This window comes from Symphalangus syndactylus, chromosome 3 (assembly GCF_028878055.3).
Source record: "Symphalangus syndactylus isolate Jambi chromosome 3, NHGRI_mSymSyn1-v2.1_pri, whole genome shotgun sequence".
NCBI lineage: Eukaryota > Metazoa > Chordata > Mammalia > Primates > Hylobatidae > Symphalangus > Symphalangus syndactylus.
This window is the reverse complement of record NC_072425.2, coordinates 79,825,918-79,846,493: the sequence shown is the minus strand read 5'-3', so window position 1 is coordinate 79,846,493 and position 20,576 is coordinate 79,825,918. Positions and strand designations below refer to the sequence as shown.

The window sequence follows — 20,576 nt, the reverse complement described above, 5'->3', positions numbered from 1 at the left end:
GTCTGCATGGGTGGGGAAGCTGGCCTGGTGGAAGCCCAGGACTTCCTTTCCTACCTTATCACCACTGCTTCTCCAAGAAGAGAGGAAGGAAGGCCAGTACTTTGGGCCCTCCTGCCCACCATAAACTCAAGCTCTCCATGCCCCAGGGGCTCAAGCTCTGGCCTGAATCCATGCAGACTACTGGAATTCCATCAAGCAGTGAGTGTGAAACATTTTTTCCACACTTCTGAGTGAGTTGCTTCCTCTCCCTTTGATGGAAGACTCAAACCCTCTTTATAACTAAACGAAACCCATAATTATAATTCTGTGGTAACACTTCTGTAAACAGTAGCTTGAGATGAAAAGAACAGCTCCAGAATCACAAGAAATGGCAGCATCCACAGCCACGTCTGGGAATGTTCCCTGATGTTGTGCTCTAAACAATTTTTCTAAACTCAGATGGTAAATGCAGGATGCTTCAGTCTTTCCTAGACCTCTTAGGTTACACAGAGTGGGGCTGAAATCTTACTCAAGAAATCTTTGGGCTGGGCGCAGTGGCTCATGCCTGTAATCCCAGCACTTTGGGAGGCTGAGGCAGGCGAATCACGAGGTCAGGAGTTCAAGACCAACCTGGCCAACATGGTGAAACCCCGTCTCTAATAAAAATACAAAAATTAGCCAGGCATGTTGGCAGCTGCCTGTAATTGCAGCTACTCGGGAGGTTGAGGCAGGAGAATTGCTTGAATCCAAAAGGCGGAGGTTGCAGTGAGCCAAGATCATGCCATTGCACTCCAGCCTGCACAACAAGAGAAAAATCTGTCTAAAAAAAAAGAAGAAAAGAAAAAAAAAAGAAATCTTTGCCAGACCGATGTCCTTGAGCATTTCCCCAATGTTTTCTTCAAGTAGTTTTATAGCTTCAGGTCTTTGATTGAGTCTTTAATCCATTTTGATTTGATTTTTGTATGTGACGAGAGAGAGAGAGAGATCTAGTTTCATTCTTCTGCATATGGATATCTAGTCTTCCCAGCCCTATTTACTAAGAAGACTGTCCTTCCCAATGCATGTTCTTGGCACCTTTGTTGAAAATGAGATGACTGTAAATGCATAAATTTACTTTTGGATTATCTATTCTGTTGCATTGGTTTATGTGTCTGTTTTTATGCCAATACCATGCTGTTTTAATTACTGTAGCTTTGTAGCATAATTTGAAGTCAGCATAATGTGATGCCTCTGGCTTTGTTCTTTTTGCCCAGGATTGCTTTGGCTATTCCAGGTTTTGTGGTTCTGTATACATTTAAGGATTATATTTTTCTTTTTCTATGAAGAACGTTACTGGTATTATGACAGGGATTGCATTGTAGCTATTGTAAATGGGATTACTTTCTTGGTTTCTTTTTCAGATTGTTCACTGTTGGCATACAAAAATGATACTGATTTTTGTATGTTGATTTTGTATTCTGCAACTTTACTGAATTTCTTCATCAATTCTAATAGCTTTTTGGTGGAGTCATTAGGTTTTCTAAATATAAGGTCATAGCATCTGCAAACAAGGCTAGTTTGACTTCATTTTTTTCTGATTTAGATGCCCTTTATTTCTTTCTCTTGTCTAATTTTTCTGGCTAGGACTCCTAGTACTCTGTTGAGTAAAAGTGATGAAAGTAGGCATTCTTGTCTGGTTCCAAATCTTAGAGAAAAACTTTTAGTTTTTCCCAGTTCAATATGATTCTAGCTGTGGGTATGTTATATATGGCTTTTATCATGTTGAGGTATGTTCCTTCTATACTCAGGTTTGGAGAGTTTTTATCATGAATCAATGTTGAATTTCATTGAATGCTTTTCTGGCATCAGTTGAAATGATCATTTGGTTTTTGTCCTTCATTCTGTTGGTATGATGTATCTCATGTATTGATTTGCATATGTTGAATTATCCTTGCCTTGTTGAACTCAGTTTGCTAGTATTTTGTTGAGGATTTTTGCATCTTTCCTCATCAAAGATATTGGCCTATAGTTTTCTTTTTTTTGTTGTGTCTTTGTCTGGTTTTGGTATTAGGGTAAGACCTCAAAAATACAGGCAACTAAAGCAAAAATGGAAAAATGGGATCAGATCAAGCTAAAAAGCTTCTGCACAAAAGAGGAAGGAACCAAGAAAATGAAGAGACAACCCACAGAATGGAAGAAAATATTTGCACACTACCCATCTGAGAAGGGATTAATAACCAAAATATATAAGGAGCTCAAACAACTCAATTTTAAAAACCTAAATAATCCCATTTAAAAAATGGTTGGGCGTGGTGGCTCACTCCTGTAATCTCAGCACTTTGGGAGGCCAAGGCAGGCAGATCATGAGGTCAGGATTTCAAGACCAGACTAGCCAATATGGTGAAACCCTGTCTCCACTAAAAATACAAAAACTAACCGGGCACGGTGGCATATGCCTGTAATCCCAGCTACTCAGGAGGCTGAGGCAGGAGAATTGCTTGAACTCCAGAGGCAGAGGTTGCAGTGAGCTGAGATCGCACCACTGCACTCCAGCCTGGGCGACAGAGCAAGACTCTGTCTCAAAAAAAAAAAAAAAAAAAAAAAACACAAAGGATCTGAATAGATATTTCTCAAAAGAAGACATACAAATGGCTAACAGGTACATGAAAATATGTTCAACATCATTAATCAGCGGAGGAATGCAAACTAAAACTGCAATGAGATATCCTGTCACCCCAGTTAAAATGGCTTTTATCCAAAAGACAGGCAATAATGAAGGCTGGTGAGGATGTGGAGAAAAAGGAACCCCATTCACTGCTGGTGGGAATGTAAATTAATACAGCCACTATGGAGAACAGTACAGAAGTTCCTCAAACAACTAAAAATAAAACTACCACATGATTCAGCAATCCTATTGCTGAGTATATATCCAAAAGAAAGGAAATCAGTATTTGCACTCCCATCTTTATTGAACCGCTATTCACAATAGCCAAGATATGGAGTCAACCTAAGATGAGTTATAAAGAAAATGTGGTTTAATTAGCCGGGCACAGTGGATCACGCCTTTAAATCCAGCACTTTGGGAGGCCAAGGCGGGTAGATCACCTGAGGTCAGGAGTTCAAGACCAACCTGGCCAACATGGCAAAACTCCATCTCTACTAAAAGCACAATAATTAGCCAGGCGTGGTGGTGCGTGCCTGTAATCCCAGCTACTCGGGAAGCCAAAGCAAGAGAATTGCTTGAACCTTGCAGTTCAAGAGGTTGTAGTGAGCTGAGATCGCACTATTGCACTCCAGCCTGGGTGACAGAGCAAGACTCTGTCCCAAAAAAAAAAAAAAAAAAAAAGAGAAAAAAAGAAAATGTGGAATATTATTCAGCCACATAAAAGAATGAAATCCTGTCATTTACAACAGCAGAGATGGAGGAAATTATGTTAAGTGAAATAGGCCAAGCACAGAAAGATAAATAGCACATGTTCTTGTTAATATGTGGGAACCAAAAAGAAAAAAAAAAAACGTAGTCATGGAGATAGAGAATAGAATGATGGTTACCCAGATGGAGGAAAGTATAATAGGGAGGGGGAGATAAAGCGAGGAGGGTTAATGTGTACAAAAATACAGTTAGATATGAGGAGTAAGTTCTAGTGTTAGCACAATAGAGTGACTATAGTTAACAATAATTTAGCATGTATTTCAAAATAACTAAAAGAGTAGAATTGGAATATTCTTAACACAAAAGAAATGATATATTCTTGAGTTGATGGATACACCTATTACTCTTATGTGATCATTACACATTGTATGCTTGTATCAGAATATCTCATGTGCCCCATAAATGTGTACAACTATTATGTATCCATAATAATTAAAAATTTAATAAAGAGGCCGGGCATAGTGGCTCACACCTGTAATCCCAGCACTTTGGGAGGCCGAGGCAGGCAGATCACAAGGTCAGGAGTTCAAGACCAGCCTGGCCAGCATGGTGAAACCCTGTCTCTTCTAAACATACAAAAATTAACTGAGTTGGCTTCAACCTGGGAGGTGGAGGTTGCAGTGAGCTGAGATTGCACCACTGCTCTCTAGCCTGGGCAACAGGGTGAGACTGTCTCTTAAAAAAAAAAAAATTAATAAAGAGCCAGGCCAAGCATTAAGCAGTTTAGGAGATAGAGATAACTTTAGTGTGTTTGTCTTTGGGATCTCAACAATTTTTTCCTTTTTCCTTCTCCCTATATGTGCATATTTGTGGATCCTGGATCTTAAATAATTTAAAGTAACTGACTTTCTCCTAAATGTAACTATGTTCTACCTTTCATACTTTGTTTCTCCTTATTGTCAAAAGCAGAGAGAACATTCTCCTCCCCTAAATGTGACTTCAGTCTAAAATCCAGAGATATAAACTGGCCATTACTTGAAATGTTAAAGGCATATGTATGACTAGGTTAAGTCTTCCTTTCTTCACTTTAGTTCTTTTTTCTGTCTTCTTGATCAATCCAGCCCAGGATCTTTCCTGCTTTCCTAGTGGTCATCAGAGCCAGATACCAAACTTTTTTCTTTGGTCCATGACTAGTCTCCCTTTTAACCTGCTTCCCTGTTGGGAAGGTTGAATGTTTGGTGAGAGATGCAGGGAGTCAACTAAGCAGGCTCTTAGGACAAAAGCTGTGTTAAGGAGCATGAACCATATACAGTACCATGGGAGGGTCTCCCACAGCTAAAGGCTCGTCGCACAATTGCAAACTGTTGGCTGTCTCTGAGCAGACAAAAGCCAGCCGACTTCTGGAAGCTTCACGTTACAACCCTAAATTTTCCTGGCTTGGCAGGCTGCAGTTCAGCACTTTGCCTCTCTCATTTTCCTGGGAGGCCCACGGGGCCAAGTGAATCCTGACAGTGTCCACACAACACCGAAGAGCCTGCTGGAAACATGAAAATGAGGGCAGTCTCCATTTGGTGTTTCGTGATAGCAATTACCAAAAACCAATTTCATAGCAATTTTTGTTAACTTAGTGGTCTCATTAGACTTTCTGTATATGGACTTGAAACTTATTCATTCATTTACTTGCTCACTCATTCTTTCCTTTAATAGACATTTGTTGTCTTCCTATTGTACACCAGGCAATGAGATAAAGGACTATGTTGTCTATAATTGTCCCCAGATGTAGGCAGTACAGGAGAGGTATCTTTGTCATCATCATTATCAACATTAATTCATTCAAAAAATACAGATAGAACACCTTCTATCTGCGAAGTGCTGTGCCAGGCATTGCGTGGGAATCAAGATAGACCGAGTCCATGCTCTCATCGAGCTTGCATTTTAATGATAGAAACATATAAATACACAACTATAATAAAGATCCTCTGATGGGGGAGCATATAACATTATGACCTGCCTAAATTTTAACTTCATGTGGTTCAACCAGATGTTTACCATTTATTGACTATTCCTCATATGCCAGACACAAGAATATGTGCTTTATAAGTGTTACAGTTAACATTCCCAAGAACTCTGCAAAGTTGACTTTATTATTTCCGTTTTATAGATGAAGAAACTGACACAGAGAAGTTAGGTGTATTTCCCTTGGTCACAAGTCCTAAATGGCAGAACTCAGTGTATTTGACTCTAGGTTCTGTGCTGTATTCTCTACAGGACAGAAATATCTGCACATTATGTGCTAGGCTGCTGGAAGAGACCAGAAAAAAACTAGTAAAGCGTAATACCCACCTAGTATGTGGAGTAATGGATGAAATGAAGTTTAGTTCCCAAAATTGTTGTGGTTACTCATGTTTCAAAATCTGCTTTCAGATAGGAGACAGATCAGTATGGTTGCCGTAAGTTTCTAACCTTTGCTTACCTGTATGTTTTTCTTTTGCTTTCCTTGCTTTGAAGTTCTTTAATGATTTTATTTCCTCATTACTTTATTAAGAAGATTTAACTTTTGATTTCTAGATGTGCTCCATCAGGTACCTTGGATGTTAGCAGATCAGAAGACTGCCACAGCCACCAGGGATGAAGGGTGAAGCAGAAATGTACTTGTAGGGCAAGTTTTTTAAGGGGTAACATACCTGTGGAGTTGTCAGTACTGCCTTTGACCTGTTTCAGATCATCTATCTTTGCTCACAGACCCAGATGAGGGTGCCTTTGTCTGTATGATCCCACCTGTCATTGACACAGGTCCCACCTCTGTGGACCAGGGTGGACACTGACTTGATACAGTCATGTGACTTGTATGTCACCCAAAAGGAGCCCTGGGCCACCTACAGCCCGTCTTTCAGGACTTTTGCACTAAGATCCAGAGGGAAGTTGTTAGGCAGTCGTGAGCCATTGAATTGAAAAGTCACAGGGTACAGGCTGAGGGTGCCAGCTGGGGCTCACCTATGTGTCAAATGAGGAGGGAGTGAAGTCTCATAGAATGTGAAACAGAAGCAAATGGCTCCAGGGACTGGAGCGAGGCAGAGAAGGGAGACCACGTGGCCCATGAGGAAAAGGAGCACCCAGCCCCTGCTCTTCGGTTCCCTGGCCCGGTTCCATTGCTGGGCTTCACCTTCTGCTCTTGGATGCCATGTTCTATCACAGCAAAGCCCTGTTGCCTTCCGTAGCTTGAACTGGTTTCTGCTCCTTGTCATGGACAGATCAAAACACAAGTTCTCAAGCAGATAAAATAATTTATATCACAACTAAATGGAAATGAGGAACCTCGTGATGTCCCACTTGTGGGTCTCAGATACTTTTGCCTTCTCCACAGAAGCCTAGGCTAGATATTTAATATTCTCTCCTTAAAGAAATGCTAAAAGGACTAGAAAGCATCTAAGAAAAACTGCCCCCTTTGAGTGATTGTCTTAAACATTTAATGTAACGCTAGAACAACCATCATAACAGGCCAGTGGCCATCACTTTCATGTACATTAATGGACATTCTCTAAGTAGGACTTTGTGCTAGATATAGGTAGATAAAAGTGAGTGATGTCACACCTGTTCTTGAAGTGTTCACAGTCTAGACAAATAAATCACCATATAATGTAGGAACTACTAGAGTAGAAATATACAAATATTCCTCTGAGAAGGGAATGATTCATTTCAATTTCACCTGAGGACATTAGGGAAGGCTTTACCTAGGTGATTTTTGAGCTGAGTCTTGAAAGGTAACTGTGTGCCTGGCAGCTTGGGAAGGAAGGAGGGAGGCAGGCACTCCAGGCAAAGGGAACAGGATGCGCACAGCTAGGCAGGCATAAAACAGCCTGTTGAGCTCATGGAACTGAGAGGAGGTCACCACAATGGGGAAAAGTGGGTGCATTGGGTGAATGGCAGGAATACGGGTAGGTTGAAGCCAGGTTTTGGAGAGCTGTATCTACGGTTAACAACACAATCAATAATTACTGTAAGTATTATTGTTCTCTGTCACAGACAAAGTAAGTTATTTATATCTATTATTCTCATGTGTCAAGGAACTGTGTTGTGGACAATGTCCAAACAATATAAAGGCTTTAAAAACACTTTTTGGGAATGAGGATTCTGTGAGCGACTTGCAGGAGAGACTGATGTAAGGGGCAGTGAAGAGCAGAGAGGACAGGCAGGAGGCAGCTGTAATTTCCAGGGGAGAAATAAGTACCTGATTTAAGGCAGGGGCTGTGGAATCGAAAGGAGCAGTTGGGCTTGAGATTACACTTCTGAGGGATTCTTATTTAGATATGTGGAGAGAATGAAGGAGAACTTTGAGCCGGGTTTGAAGGTCTTCCCCCAGGAATGGAGTCAGTAGTGATGGCACTCACTGAGCTATGTGGCACAGGATTAAGCACGTGTGGGAAGATATGATTTCATTTGGGGACATGTGAAATTTGAGATGCTAATACGTTTTCAAGATAGAGGAGATCTCTTGGCAGTCAGAGAAAGGAGTCTGAGGCTTGGAAAAGAGGTTAAGATTGAATATACAAATTTGGGAGTTTATATCACTCTGTCCTTCAGATTAGCGGATGGGTTCAGAGACGTGCACAAGATAGTTTTCAAGATTTGTATTAATGGAAGGGTCTCCAGACCGCATCAGTGAAGGTCCACCTGGGTGTCTGAAATACTCTAAAACAGTCATTCAGCAACGTGCCTCTCAGCCAAGTTCCTGGAGCTCTAACCTTCTCCCCAGTGCTTTCTGTTCCCTAACAGGGTAACCAGGTGGGAATGAGCTGAGTACAGGATGCTCACTAGCCCCAAAGCCATAATGGTCTGAAATTTGGCTTTTGCATTTCCACCTGCCCTTGTGTGCTTCGTCGTCTCCTCTCTTGTACTGCCCAGTGTGGCATAGGTATGCCATCTCTTTTATTTAATAGCCTATTTGCAGTTTCAGATGAGGCATGCCTTCCTCCTATGATTAATTCAGAGCCCCACTGGGAAGTGGGATAAGGCACCTGCCTCTTTTGCTGGAGGGCATTTTGAGAGCTCTATACATTTGCATCTTGAGTTTGTGAAAGAGAGAGAGAGGGAAGAATGGAATGTCATTCATGCATAATAATAGTAGATCTCATGTGGGTTTTGTTTCCTCAGAGTTTTCCTCACTTAACTAAGAATAATTTATTTGACCTCCACTTGGGGACTTAATATTTTAAATATTTGAAAGAGTCTGTTTCCCGCCGCCCCCCCCCCAGAACTCAGGTTGACTGCTAAAAAATTGCCATTTCGCAGATAAAAAAAAGTAGCCACCCATCAGCAATTGCATATAGTTTCAGCCTACTGGCAACTAGACATGGGGATGCTGAGGTGAAGGTGACAGAAATCGTATATACCTTTTGAGTAATTTGTCACAACAGTCCCTGGTATCTCTCTTAGTTAATTCAGATTCTACGTGACTTTTAAAAGGTATCACAGTATTTGATTATATGTAAGTATTTATAGAAATACTTGGTGGTATTACATAGTCAGTATTTCTGCGTCACAATGCTTTCTGCCTCCCTGCCATGGGTTCCGCACTCATCCAGTCTCTGGCAGGTGGTACATGCACTGCTTTCTTTTCTACTCAGCTCTTTAAGTCTCAATCATGACTTCCAAATTAGTTCATGTAGTGACCCTGGTTTGAGATTCTCCCTGAAGAGGGAATGAAAGACCTAATGTTTATTGTGCACACCTGCTCTGTATTAGACACTGTGTCAAATGCTTTATGTCTACTGTGTTCTTCAATTCTGAGTAACAACCTTACAGGTAGGAATTATTATCTTCATTTTTATAACTAAAAAAAGAAAACCATGAAGACCCTAGGAGATTAGATAACTTGCCCTAAATTATCAAGGAGATAGTTGCTGTTGGTTAGTTCTTGCTCTGAGCTACAAAATCCTCCAGAGCAAATGTTATATCCTGAAGGGAAGAAGGCAGTAAGTGAGATGACAATCCTTCTGCCCAGACTGGGAGGAAGGGTACATTTCAGGAGACATCTCTGTCCCACTGTGTGACATTGGATTCTGTTTCTCAACAATGAAATGAAGATAACAACACATGAGCTCCTCCCCGGGCTGCTGTGTGATTAAAGGTAAATTTGCTTTAATTTCTACTCAGGTAACCCAGAGTGGTGATCTGGGATTCCTGGAGAAGGCATGCCATAAATTTATCTTTGGATCCTCTGTCAAAAGAGGGGAGACTTGGGTAAATAATTTATCAGTGGCCTAACACAGGTTCTCAACTGGGAGGGATTTGAAGACATGTGGCAATGTCTAGAGACATTTTTTGGTTGTCACATTTGGTAAGGTGCCCCTGGCATCTAACGAGTAGATACTACTAAACACCCTGCAATGTACAGGACAATCTCTCACAACCAACGATTATTTGGCCCCAAATGTGGATTGTGTGAGGTTAAGAAACCCTGATCTAAAGGGTACTTGCAGAGAAATTGGTTCAGCTGATCTAAAAGAGCAAATTAATTCCACAAACTATCAAGTACTTTGGAAGGATTTATTTGCACATAAAAGATTAGTATACTATGAATTATAAAATATTTAGTCATGAAAGCAATTCTTGGGAGGGAACTTCTGTTATTACTAGAATCTTCTGAGGGTTCTATAAACTAAAAGAATGGTATTTAAATAAGGAAAAAGATGTCAAATTTCACAGATTTGCACTCATTAGAGCCATTGGAGGAGGTAATTACTCAGAATTAGTGAACACTTCAAGAAATAGAGGCATTATTGGTTTATTCCCCTGTAATGAATTGTTTTATATAATAATCAGTGGAGAGCCTATTGATTTGCATTTATTTGAGAGTTGTTTTCTATGTATTAACTCTGTGCTGTGGTTCAATAGACGAAAAGCCTTATATTAAAAGGGGCTGTTAAGATAGCAATCTTGATGATCTTTTTTTTTTTTCTCTTTGCCACTTCTGTAAAACTCATAATCATAGTGTCTCATCTTAGGCCTGCCACATGACTTGGAATGATTGAGTTATGGAGAATCTCTGCACCTCTGTATAGAAGAAATAGTATGAGGCATTTGTCTTGAACAGCTCTATCCTTCTTCCTGCATTTTCCCTCTTCCCCAGCTTCTGTTGAACAAAGAAGAAGGACTGTCTTGTAGATGTTACTGTCCTATGACAAAGGCCTTTTCCACTACACAAAGAAAATTTGCTTGTAATGGGCCCAAAATATTATTTCCTTAAAAGCTGCTCAAAAAGATGATGAAAGCATCTTACCAAATATCAGGAGATTGTATTCTAGTTTATACTCGATTTGGTGTTTGGCCTTGCACAAGTCATTAAATGATTCTGGTGTGTGTGAATTGGGGTGGATAGGAGTGGGCTTGGGCATAACCGATTGGCAAACTTGCCAGAGCCCCAGTGACTGAGGGAGCAGTTTCCCCAGGGACGAAAGCTATGAATAGAGAAGGGGGAAAAGGGCTGCTGAATATAAAAAATAATGCAAGAAATATAAATCTTTCTTGAACAAAAAAATAAGAGAATTGCCTCAACCTACTGTCAATGATATATCTGTTTGAAGCAAAAGAAAATGTGGTTTACTATTTTGGAGAAGAAAAAAGATACATGTAGGGAAAGTGTATCAGGAAAGGTACCTGAAATAAATTTAACCAAATTCATTTATTCTTGAGCATTTTTAGAGCCCTCCCCTACACCCCCACCTTAAGTGTTCAGTATCCAAAAAAGGTAACATAACCCCTGTCCTCAAAGCGCCCAGCCAGCAACACAATAATTGTGATTTCCTCACTTTTTGAATGTTGTGTACATGCCAAGCTGCTTGCTGAGTGCTTTCAAAGCATGTCTCATTTAATCCTGCAAGTGCTCCTTGAACTAGTCCTATTGTTACCTCCATTGTGTAGATGCAGCTGAGGAGCAACAGAATAAGCCTAAAGTTAGAAAGCAAATCAGGCTGAGCCTGACTCAGCCCTGGTCAGCTTGGCTCCAGGACCTGGGCTCTTGCTACCGTTCTATGTTGCCTTTCTTAGCAAATAGAGGAGGAAAAAGAAAAAAGTAACACAAAGGAAGGGACAACTCACCCATATGGTATCTCCTATTATTGACTAGATCACTGAGCGTTGAAGTATTTAAGGATTGAATCACATTCACTCCCTATTGACGCCTGCAATAAATTATTAAAAACAGCCATACACAATCAGTGAGCAGGCTAGCAACTGTTCCAAAGCAGGATAGAACCTGCCTCTCTCTGTCTGGGGCATACCAACCTATCAACAGTCTTTTTTTTTTAAAAAAAAATCTATGTATTATTTAATTGGCAAATAAAATATATATATATTTATGGTATATAACATGTTGCTTTGATATATGTATACATCGTGGAATGATTAAAACAAGCTAATGAACACTAATCAACTCATATCATTTTTTGTGGTGAGCACATTTACAATCTAGTCTCTTAGCACTTTTCAAGTACGCAATACAGTATATGCATTAACTATATGCAACACAGTGTATAATAGATCTTCAGAACTTTTTCCTCCTAACCGAAACTTTGTACCCTTTGACCAATATCTCCCGCCTTCAGCGGTCTTTTGATGCTTCTACAACAAGACATCCCAACTTAATGACTCCACAGATGACCTTTTCTCCACCCCCAAACAAAGTACAGATTTCATGTCTAAATTTTTTATCCTAAGCCAAGTTAAGAATGCTATTGTCTCTTCTGTGCCTGGACCTCTCATCAGCAGTGAATGGAAATCTCAATGATTAATATAATATTTTCAATCTAATAGAGCTGCTGGCTCACAGCCACTTGTCTTGAGACATCTCACTGTCAAAGCATGACTCTCAATACATGAAATATACAGTGGGCATCAAACTATACTCCCAGCTTTTAAGATAACATGATTTTCTCCTTTTCTATGTTTTACTAATTTTTATTAAAAAGTATGTTTACTTTTACAATAGAAAAAAAAAGGTCAGTTAAGAAGAATGCCTGCTATGCTGTGGTTAATCTAAAGTTAATTACTTCTCTGCCACCTACTCCTTTGTTTATAAAGGACTCTATTGTGGGTGCTGGAAGCATAAGTAGGTGTGACTGTCAGGTTCCTATACACTAAATCTAAATTCGCTGCCTGCCCACTGGCATTTTGTGGCTTTTGTACCTTTTCTTCAAGGCTCCTTCTGGACACAGTTTATCCAGTGGCTGGTATCATGTGGGTTTGTCAGGCTTTATAGATCATTTGGGATTGCTTCTTTTGGTAGTTCTGTGTTTTGGAACTCTAGGCCTCTGCTTTTGTTTTCTTTTCCTTCAAATAGTCATTGAAGTCCAGAGTGTTGGCAGTGACCTTTGAAAATGTTTTTACAGCTTACAGAGACTTCCTGACATGTTTTATTAGCTCTTGGTGGTAGCTAATAAAGTGAGTCTTAGCAAAGCCGTGTAACATGACAGATTAGAGCCACTTCCAAAATAACCACTCACCAGAGTTATCTTGAAGGAGGCTTGACGACAGGATATTTGGCTACCACTTTCTGTCCAGTTCAGAAGGGCATGTGTGATTACCTCTTGAAGAAGGGAGGTCATTCCTTTAGGAAATACAATGACCAACTTATGCTGAAAGAACCTCAAACACTGAGAGCCCCCTGCACCAGTAAAACAGAGATGTGATTGCTGTAGGGATTGATTAATGAGTTATTCCACAAAACTTTTGCCTGCTACCTTCACAGAGTTAGAATATGAGCCAAAGCTGGTCATCTACCTTTTAAGAGGAGGAAAAGAAGTGAAAACAACCCTCCCTGAACACTCATGAGTGTTCAACAAGATCTCTCTTCTCTATCTTATCTTTATTTTTACTTTTTTACGTGGAGGAGTGGTTTAGCAAAATGATATGGAGTTTAGACTCTGGATTTCCTCAGATCTGGATTCAAATCCTGCATCTGCCATTAATCAGCTAGGTGATCTTAAGCAAGTGTTTGCTTAAGACTTGGTTTCTTCATCTGGAAAGTGGGGATAATAATCGAAGGTTTGTTGTGAGGAATAAAATGTGGCCAAGCGTGTACACTGCTTAGCACAGTGCTTGACACGTAAGCACTCAAAAAATGTTAGCTATGAAGTTATTTTCTTAAATTCCTTGCAGGGCCATGTGTGAGCTCTGTTTGTAGAATAATATTTATCTATATGCCTTCCCCCACCCAGATCTACCATTTTGCACAACCCCTTGGGAACACAATTAACAATGGGACATCGTTCACATAGAATACAGTATCGATGGTGTCCTTCGAGTTGCACAACAGAGCAACTACCTCCTCGTCCTCCACTTCCTCCTCTCTCTCCCTCTCTCTCTCACACACACACACACACACTTCCCTGCACCCTATATAAATAATCACACTTCTCTGCACCCTATACGAACAAGCTTTTTAAGTTATTTTTGTGCCCGCTACAAATAATCATCTGGCCTATATTTACTTTGGGGAAATAACTTCTTCATAAATAGGCATAACAGAAAAAGCAGAACTGACCTAGACAGCATTTTAAACACATATAGCAGGGATTTACTTGTACCCTGTGCATTTTGTGACAAACAAGGTGTAGAACTGCTATTTCAGATAGTCAGTAATAGCCAGGTATTAAGAATCTGTCTAATGTGAAACTCTGTCAGAATCTACAGCAAGAGAAAAGAAGCTAAAAATAAAATGCTAGGGACAGTTAATCAGCCACTTTTCCTCCTTTTTATCTCAAGCAACGCTTTGTCTCAAGTCTGTCTCAAGTCCAACAAGGGTCTTTGTAGATTGTAAATCCATAGAAGACAAAACCAGGGAATGTGGACATTTTTTGAATCCCTTCTGTATGATTAATCGTGTAAGGTCATTAACAGTCATGATGACGGTTATCTTTATTTTACAGATAAGGAAACCAAGACCAATTGGTTATGTAAGTGATGCCCAAATCACACAGCTAGCAAGAGGCAGAGCTTAGAATTGACTTTTTTGTCTTTCCAAAACACTGGTCTCTCCACTACCTGAGAGCTTCCCAAGTATCAGAGCTCCATTCATGAAAATGAATGGGACAGCACATCAAATGGCTCGTCTTTATTCCTACAATTGTTATGTAAAGGATTGTCTTTTATTCTGGGATTATAGCTTTCTTGTTTTTTTTCTTTTGTGGTGCAAAAATGCCCTTTTATGAAACGAGTGAGAGTTAGGAGTTTTTAAGTGCCCGTTTGGCAAAATAAATGTAGGCAACTTTATGTTGATCCCCTTGCCCAGTTTTTAAAACTTCCTGGATTTTGAAACCCAGAAGTCTAGTCCTACCACGGTATACCATTTTGCTTTCCTCCAAATATTTGCAGATGTTTTAAATGTTCTCTTTGCATTATAGGATACTCTTACAACCTAGGGGCCTGCTATGCAGTTATGTCTCATTAAGCTTCAATGATGTTCAAGAATTACCTGTTCCCACATATGATAAAGAAATCTTGTTTCTTCATTTGAATTCCACCAAAAAATGGTTCTAAGTAAGAATCCTCTAGAAAATGTATTAAAATCTTAGATTCTGGAGCCCTGCCCTCAAAGATTGATTCAGTAGTTCTGGGTGAGACCCAAATTTGGATTTTTAGCAAGCCTCTGAGGGGATTCTGATGCTGCTTATCTGGGGATAGTACTTTCAGGAACTCTTATAGAAAGGCATTGAATCTGATATGAAATTATCTCTCCTCTGCATTGAGAATTCTGTATTTTTTCCATAGAGACTTATAGAGGCACGGCATCATGTCAAGCTCAATTTTGTGAATTATATGAGATTTCTACATCTATTTCTGGTTAAAATATTGGAGCAGAATCATCTTATTTGCTTTAAGCACTTCCTCTCAAAATCAAATTAAGTAAAATTAATCTCTTTGAAGAAAAGCATTCTCTAAATTTGAAGTCACTTTTACGCTTAACTAAACATATGATACCTCCAAGCTGAATCCTGGGCCCCTCAGGAAAGTCTGAGTTCCGTATGTGACATCAGTTGGTTGCTATGGAAGTGCAGCCTGTGCTATAAATTCCAGCTCCACGCAGATTTCTCTTTATTGCAAGTCAATTGAGAATGATTTGTATTTTTTTGGGATCACACTCAGAGACGATATTTAGTGTAAACACTTAACTTTCATTAAAATAGTTTAATAATTTATGTCTGTGGTTTCCAAACGTTTTCAGCATCACATTTTGCACATGAATAGCACACTTCCAACCATAACATAACTCATTACATGATGGGATTATTGACCCAAGAGAGGTGAATCAGTTTATCCAGGACACAAAAATAACTTAAAAAGCTCTGCTCCTTTCCCCTAGGGGCCTTTTAAGCTTTACGCACCACACCCAACCATTCATTTATATGAATAAACTTCACCAAGATCAGATATGCTGCCAATATTTTAAAAAGATTATTACTGAAGAATTTGCTGAGGTGAGAGGTAGGCAGTCGCCTCTGAATAGGATGTGCTCAGCCAAACACCATCCTGTGAATGTGGTACATTTAACCAAAGCTCTCTTCTTCCCAAGACCTCATTTGAGAAAAGAGTAGGTGTGAGTAAAGGGTTCATGCCTTTGCTTCTCTACTTCTCTGCCCGACTAACTCAAACTTCAGAACTCCTCCAGGATTTTTGCTGATTTATTCCATTCAGGCTGCTATAAGAAAATGCTGTAGACTGAGTAACTTGTAAACACAGTTTCTCACAGTTCTGGAGGCTGGAAAAGCCAAGATCAGGATGCCAGCATGGTCAGGTTCTGGTGTAGACTGCCAGCTTCTCACTGTGTCCTCAGGTGGTGGAAGTGGGGAGGAAGCTCTCTGGGGCTTAAGTCTTTTATAAGGGTAATAATCCCATTCGTGAGGGCTCTGCTCTCATGACCTGATCACCACTCAAAGGTTCTGCCTCCTAATATCATCTTGGGGGTTAGGATTTCAACATACAAATTTTGGGGGGACTCAAACATTCAGTCCATTGCACCCTCTGACTCCTTCAACTGGGTTAAGTTCTCCACCCTTAGTCTCTCACTGCTGGACTCCAATACCTATATTCTCACTATGGTGAAAGGATTTTGCCCTGATTGCAGGCTCTGTGATCAGACAGCCTGGCTTCAGATTACCTTTCTGCCAGTTACCCTGTGGGAACTAAAGCTTATGAAATGTTAGCAGTGTCTGGTACATAAATAATATTAGCAACTTGGCCGGGCATGGTGGCACATACCTATAATCCCAGCACTTTGGGAGGCTGAGTGGGAAGGATCACTTGAGGCCTGGAGTTCATGACCAACCTGGCCAACATGGCAAAACCCCGTCTCTACTAAAAATACAAAAATTAGCCACAGTTGTGGCGGGTGCCTGTAATCCCAGAGGAGGCAGTGAGCGGAGATCGCCCACTGCACTCCAGCCTGTGCCACAGAGTGAGACTCAGTGTCAAAAATATATATAATTAGCCAGGCGTGGTGGCATACGCCTGTGATCCCAGCTACTCAGGAGGCTGAGGCAAGAGAATCACTTGAACTTGGGAGGCGGAGGTAGGCAGAGGTTGCTGCGAGCCAAGATCACACCAGTGCACTCCAGCCTGGGTGACATAGCGAGACTCCATCTCAAATATATATATACACATGTATATGTTTTATATATATATGCAACTTAAAATATGATTTAGGAAATTGGTGTACTTCTACTTTCATTCCAAGTAACAACCTTTATTTTATTTTATTTTTATTTTAAATTTTTTTTAGCAGATGCTTAGAGTGGAGGGTTGTGAAAAATTCAGAGGCCATATCCAGGATTAAGAGGGAAAGACTGGGGATGAAGTGGTGATGTCTCCTGGGTCTCGGGTCAGGCTGTAAGTGGGGGCTGTATGCCACGTATTTTCTCTTTCTGCACTAGACTAAAAGTGACTTAAAAGTGCTAATTCATTCAGGGCTTTAATTTATTTACTACTGTGTACCAAGCACTGTGGTTTCCATAGCATATACATTAATGAATAAAACAGACTGGGCCCTGGCCTCAGGGAGCTAATGGACTAGTGAAAGAACCAGATAATAATAAGTAAGCTAGAAAATAAAGACAGATTACAACTAGTGATGGGGAGTGCTGTGAAGAAAACCATGATTGTAGCCACAAAGAATCGAGGGTGGGTCAGAAAGCTACATTAGAAAAGATGGTCAGAGGAGGCATCGCAAGAGAGATGGGAAAAGTATCCTAGCAGTGAGAACAGCGCATGCCAGGACCTGAAGTAGAAGAGCTCTCGGCATGTTCAAGAAATTGGAAGGAAGCCCATTTGGCTGCAGTGTAATCAGAAAGAGGAGTGGAATGAAATGGTGGGGTCGCAGGTAGATATGCAGGAGGCAGAGCACATAAAGCAGTGGTTCTCAGCCTCGAGCATGTATCCCAACTCCCCCGAGAGCTTGTGAAAACACAGATTGCTGCCCCACTCCCAGAGTTTCTGATCCAGTAAGTTTGGGGTGGAGCCTGAGAATTTGCATTTCTAACAAGTTCCAGGTGATGCTGCAGGTCTGGGGACCACTCTTTGAGTAGTCCTGATATAAGCCTTTTTCAGTCCACGGCAAAGGGCTTGGATTTTATTGGAAGCATTAGTGGGATACCATCAAAGGAGGTCAAGAGTGATAGCTTTAATTATTATTTTTAAAATAATTACTCAGACCATTATGTGGAGAATTAATTAGAAATTGTCAAGACTGAAAATGGGGAGGCTATTCAGAAAGTTGTCTACAGTGGTCAGGCAAGGGCAGTGGCAGTAGAAGGAAGAGGAAACTGTCAAGGTGAATTTAGGAGTGGCATCAATAGGATCTGCCTGTGGATTATGGAATGGGTAGGGAAGAAGACACGGAGGATATTGACTGGATTTCTGGCTTGAGAAACGGAGAAGATGGCCAAGGCATGTACTGAGATGGGGGAGATCGAAGGCAGGAACATGTTTAGAAGGGAAAGGAAAAGAATATATTCGACATGTATTAGACAGGTTAAATTTGAAGAACCATCTCCGAAGACTCAGAGCCTAATAAGAATGATACATTGGACTTTGGGGACTTGGGGGAATGGTTGGGGGTGGCGAGGCATAAAAGACCACACATTGGGTACAGTGTACACTGCTTGAGTGATAGGTGCACCAAAATCTCAGAAATCACTGCTGAAGAATTTATTCATGTAACCAAACACCACCTGCTCCCCAAAAGCCCATTGAAATAAAAGAAAAAAAAAGATACTCAGAGCCTAGTATATATAGACATTTCAATAAGTGAACTAAAAATATTGAAGGTAATAACCCCCTGGTCAGTGCTAATATGAAAGCTGTATGGGTGCTTGGGGACCAAGACAGCTCCTCAGCCTCTGTCTCTGGGAGCCGGGAGTGCTTAGTAATAAATCATTGCTGCATCACCAGAGTAGCCTCCTATATAAATCATTTTAGAAGCAGATCAGTTACCTTTGGAAACTAGATTAGTTCTTGGGTACCTGGAAGTTAACGGTATGTGCAACCTAAAGTGGAAGCTCCTTTGGAACCAAGGTTTTTCCGAGGTTTATCCTAACACTGGGTTTTTAAACTTTGGTACTATTGATGTTTGAGCTGGATAATTCTTTGCTATGAGAGGCTGTCCTGTGCATTGTTAAATGCTTAGCAGTATCCCTGGCTTCTGCTTGCCAGGTGCCAGCGGTAGCTGTCTCCCAATTATGACAACCAAACATGCCTTCAGCCATTGACAAATATTGCCTGGGGAGCAAAATCAGTTCTAGCTGAGAAACATGGCTGTAAGAGGACTCTGACATGTTAACCCCTTGTGGTACCCCTTGCTGCAAGACAAACTCTCTTCTCCATTTAATGTACTGTCCTTGTTTTCCATCCTAGCCTCTCAGAGCCTGTACTTTCTGTCTTTCAAGGTGACTTTCAATCCATCCGAAATGTTAATCCAGGTCAGTGGTTAAGGAGATGCTATAACTCTAACCATTTTCTAAAGAGGATATCTCTGGCCTTAAAATATTCCCATCAGTGTTGCTGATGCAGGGAACTTTAGGGTATCCTGGAGGAGGAAGAATGTACCAGGAGAATCTGACGATAATTATGATAATGATAATAATAGTAGTTGCAGCAGCTAACATTTATATAGGAATTTGCCATACATAGTCTAAATATTTTTAAAATATTAGCTTATTGAATTCCTTATAGCAGCACAGTGACTTCAGCACTATCATTATGATTCTCATTTTACAGATGAGGAAACTGAAGTGCAGTGACCTACCCAAGATTACACAGGGAAACAGCAAAGCTGGGTCCAGATCCAGGCTCTTTACTATTTCCAAAAGAGGGATGGGCATCTGATGAGAGAGAATATGGGGCAGGTGTGTATATAATGGTCTGCGTGTTAAGACTCATCACCTTTAATCCTTAATTATACTTGTAAATTTACCAAGTCCCTTCAGTAGAAAATTCCCACAGAATTTTAGAAAACATGATTCCTACCCATGATAAATATTTTATTTATGTATTTATTTATTTTTTGATTTTGTTTTTGAGACAGAGTCTCACTCTGTCGCCCAGGCTGGAGTGCAATGGTGCAATCTCGGCTCACTGCAACCTCCACCTCCCAGGTTCACGCCATTCTCCTGCCTCAGCCTCCCGAGTAGCTGGGACTACGAGTGCCCGCCACCACGCCCGGCTAATTTTTTGTATTTTTAGTAGAGACGGGGTTTCACTGTGTTAGCCAGGATGGTCTCGATCTCCTGACCTTGTGATCCACCCACCTCGGCCTCCCAAAGTGCTGGGATTACAGGCGTGAGCCACCGCACCCGGCCCCCATGATAAATATTTTAAATGAATGATTATTCATTTATTCATTCATATCTCCCCTTTCATTCTGTTTAGAGGAGGCATCCAACTTCAGTTTTCTCAGCAAGCACACATTTAGGCCACAGATTTCATTAAGTCACAGTGATTCATTTTCACAAGCTTGTAACTTTTATTTTGGTACGCAGAAGCAACTCTGCCACATTTTGCTGCTATTTCCAGATTTCATGGAGAAGCCAACACAAACATTTGCATTACTGTGGCAAGTGCAGGCAGCTGTGAAATTACAGGTGTGCTGCATTCACATGGTTTAGGAGGGATGAGAGCTCACAGTTCTTCCAGAAACTCCTCCAGGAGCAAGTAGACTGCAGAGAGGAATGTGCTTGAATGAGGGATGTAACACAAG

At 40.7% G+C, this 20,576-nt stretch overlaps 1 protein-coding gene and 1 long non-coding RNA gene across 11 annotated transcripts in view; one reads left to right on the top strand and one right to left on the bottom strand.

The window, feature by feature from the left end:
- The window catches only part of MOB3B (MOB kinase activator 3B), a 200,761-nt gene that overhangs the window by 123,330 nt on the left and 56,855 nt on the right, over nt 1–20,576 (top strand). The window lies entirely within an intron of this gene.
- On the bottom strand, nt 10,301–12,976 carry LOC129479369 (uncharacterized). The gene is made up of 3 exons (XR_008656664.2): nt 12,832–12,976; nt 11,429–11,511; nt 10,301–10,463 (listed from the first exon to the last, which is right to left on the bottom strand). It is a non-coding gene; the product is annotated as an uncharacterized lncRNA (long non-coding RNA).